The 3,974-nt window shown below is 35.2% G+C and overlaps 1 long non-coding RNA gene across 1 annotated transcript; it reads left to right on the top strand.

The window, feature by feature from the left end:
* Nucleotides 1-457: 457 nt before the first annotated feature.
* On the top strand, nt 458-1,263 carry LOC143729121 (uncharacterized). Its single transcript, XR_013199941.1, has 3 exons — nt 458-549; nt 851-1,003; nt 1,114-1,263. It is a non-coding gene; the product is annotated as an uncharacterized LOC143729121 (long non-coding RNA).
* The last annotated feature ends 2,711 nt before the right edge of the window (nt 1,264-3,974 follow it).

Below are 3,974 nucleotides of genomic sequence, written 5' to 3' on the forward strand. Positions count from 1 at the left end.
TTGGATGGATTCACTGTAACAAACTCAAATCTCACCATCAGCTTCAATAACACATGTAGAGGTACATCCTATAATCACACACACACACACACACACACACACACACACACACACACACACACACACACACACACACATATATATACATATATTTATTACTCTAATATTTGGAAAATAACCAAGTGTAGTTAAATTTTTTGCAATAAAATCATATTTAACACTGTTTGTTGATTAATTAACAATTGAAAACAATTCGTTTTTTTTAACTTGCATACAAAATTTTATTCATCTATTTATATTTACCAAAACATAAGAAATCATAGATTTGAATTAGAGTGACATTCATATTTCAATGTTCCTAATAACAACCATACCTTTTTTTCATATCTTCCTGTAATATAGATGTTAATGAATGTCTCAAGACATCAGAGTTCTGTGGTCCAAACTCTCGTTGCATCAACTCAGTTGGGAGTTACAACTGTTCCTGCTTAATTGGGTTTACTTTAACAAATATGAATCAACCAGTCAGTACCAGTAACCCATGCAATGGTAAGCATGTAGAAAATATACTTCATAATGATGTATTTGATTTATATTATAAGTATATTTGCCATAAATATCAATTCAATCTATTATATGGTTCGGTGTATGTTTGTTATTTCTGTTTTCATCCATGATAAAAGATTCTTGAATACATACTGGAGTTATTAAAAAACTGTTGCATGAAATCCTGTATGCTTGAAAAATCAGTATCTGTTAATAGTTTCCTTTTGTGAACTTTGATGATTGTATTTGTAGGTGAAAGGCATAGTCATAATTTCTGGATGTTTTTGTATCTTTATTTCTATAGTGACTCTACCTTTGACTGAATATCTGATTGAAATTCAGATCAATAGTGTGGATAGTAGCGTCACTGATCAGCTGAGGAGCCTTCTGATGTCTTTTAATTTGCCCTACATAATCAGTGACAGCACGAACATCACAGAAATCAACATAACTACTGGTACGAGCTCTGTCTCTGCTTGGTAATCTTAAATAGCTAAGAATAAACTTTATACGTCATGAATACTGACATAAATTATTTGATGTTTGGACTCTTCTTCTGCTTTTCAGTGTGTTCATTGAACCAAACCCAGTATCAGTGTAAATGTGAGGGTCTGTTTGTTTGGCCAAATGACACGTGTCACTCATACGAGGCCTGTGATGTCATCACTAATGGTTCATGTACATGTATCAATGCCCTTCCAGTGGATGGACAGTTCTGTCAAGGTGAGACACTGGCGTCATTCTACAACAACATCAGTTTTATCCCTTCAAATAATTTGTTCTGTTTTTCCTGCTTTGATTTTCCTGCATTTTGCTACTAGGATTGACAGACTGATTATGTGCCTGTTTTTGATTGCAAATAACTCGATTAACAACCCATTAATGTTCTTTTAAAGGGATAGTTCACCCAAAAAAGAAAATTCTGTCAGTATTTACTCACCCTCATGTTGTTCCAACCCCGTAAGACCTTCGTTCATCTTCGGAACACGAATTAAGATATTTTTGATGAAATCTGAGAGCTGGATCACTCCTCCATACTAGTCCATAGGCTTCTTCAGGGATTGAAACTTGCCAGCCCTGAAAAGTTATTAAAGACATTGTTAAAATAGTCCAACTGACTACAGTGGCTCAATCTTAAGTTTATCAAACGACGAGAATACTTTTTGTGCGCAAAAAACAAACATTAATAACGACTTTATTTCAACTATTCATTTCCTTTTTTCTGGGCCTTGAGTCAGTTCACTAGTATAATAGCGTAAACTTCAGTTGTTGTACGTCACACGCATCATACACATGACCAGCGTCGGCCAATAGTGAGCCTACGTGTGGCGTAGCTCTACGCAATCACACTACATCAACTGACTAGAGGCCCATAGAGAAGGAAATGAATAGTTGAAATAAAGTCGTTATTTTTGTTTTGTTTTTGCGCACAAAAAGTATTCTCGTCGCTTGATAAACTTAAGATTGAGCCACTGTAGTCACTTGGACTATTTTAACGATGTCTTTAATAACTTTTCGGGGCTGGCAAGTTCAATCCCTGAAGAAGTTTATGGAGGAGTGATCCAGCTCTCAGATTGAATCAAAAATATCTCAATTCGTGTTCCGAAGATGAACGAAGGTCTTATGGGGTTGGAAAAACATGAGGGTGAGTAAATACTGACAGAATTTTCATTTTTGGGTGAACTATCCCTTTAAATTATAAACCACAGGCTACAGAGGTCATTTAAAAATAAAAAGATAGTTATTTTAAGAATTGACTTACTTGGACTAATTGTTCGGCTCAATCTGCTTCTGTTTTTTCTTGCAGTGCTGGCTTCTAAGTATTTGATTGACATTGATGTGAGATTCTTTGACTTGTTCCTGGTGAACTACTTACGGAATCTCGTCAGAAATATCAGCCTGCCTTTGACTCTGAGCAACAGCATAAATATCACAGATATTGACATGACTACTGGTGAGAGCTGAATGTTTCATTGTGTCACATACTAAGATGAGTTCAGTATTAGGACAAACTGACAGTTTGAACACAGATGAATAAATCCTATTCTATTACAGTGTGTGGGTTAAATGGAACACAATATGAGTGCAAGTGTGAGGAGCGTCATGTTTGGCCCAATGACACCTGCAGGGCCTATCATGAGTGTGATGAGGTTGTGGGAGGCACTTGTGGATGTATTCAAGCTCTCCCTTCAGAGGGTCCGCTTTGCCAGAGAGGTGAGAACTCACATTAGATCACAAATGTACTGATTGTAATTGTAGTAACATGACCAGTTAGGTTTTACTCAGTGACACTTGACACGTTTTGGTGGTTTAGAAATCTTAACATTATTGCAATAGCTTCTCATTCTTTTTTTCTTTTCAGACATCAATGAATGTGAAGATGCAGTGTCAGTTTGTGGTCAATACTCAGATTGTATTAACATCATTGGGAGTCACATGTGTTCATGCTGGAGTGGATTTAATACCTCCAATAAAGACAGTCCTGTGAGCCGCAACAACTCATGTCAGGGTGAGTATTATCAACTGATTTTGTTTTCTATTTTTATCTCATACAATTGAGAGTACAGAGCTGCTATATCTTTACAGTTTGTGTGAATACTAGTGTGAGTTTTAGTTGTTCCTGTTTGAGGTGTAACATCACCAAACAAATAATTATCTTTTCTTTTTTACTGTCTTGGAAATATACCAATACTTTTGTTTAATTACCAGAAGTCTTTCATGTCTTTAGACTTTTTACCTGATTTATAACTGTAAACGCAATACTTTTTTTTTTTTTTTCTCCATAGATATAGATGAATGTCAGTTCAGTCCGTCTGTATGTGGTCCACATTCCAACTGCACAAATGAAATGGGAAGTCACAATTGCTCATGTTTGGATGGATTCACTGTAACAAACTCAAATCTCACCATCAGCTTCAATAACACATGTAGAGGTACATCCTATAATCACACACACACACACACACACACACACACACACACACACACACACACACACACACACACACACACACACACACACATATATACATATATATATATTACTCTAATATTTGGAAAATAACCTAGTGTAGTTAAATTTTTTGCAATAAAATCATATTTAACACTGTTTGTTGATTAATTAACAATTGAAAACAATTCGTTTTTTTTAACTTGAATACAACATTTTATTCATCTATTTATATTTACCAAAACATAAGAAATCATAGATTTGAATTAGAGTGACATTCATATTTCAGTGTTCCTAATACGAACAATACCTGTTTTTCATATCTTCCTGTAATATAGATGTTAATGAATGTCTAAAGACATCAGAGTTCTGTGGTCCAAACTCTCGTTGCACCAACTCAGTTGGGAGTTACAACTGTTCCTGCTTAATTGGGTTTACTGTAACAAATATGAATCAACCAGTCAGTACCAGTAACCCA

The sequence above is a fragment of the Siphateles boraxobius genome, unplaced genomic scaffold (genome assembly GCF_051911475.1).
Source record: "Siphateles boraxobius isolate OS27281-9 unplaced genomic scaffold, OSU_SipBor_1 8, whole genome shotgun sequence".
Lineage (NCBI taxonomy): Eukaryota > Metazoa > Chordata > Actinopteri > Cypriniformes > Leuciscidae > Siphateles > Siphateles boraxobius.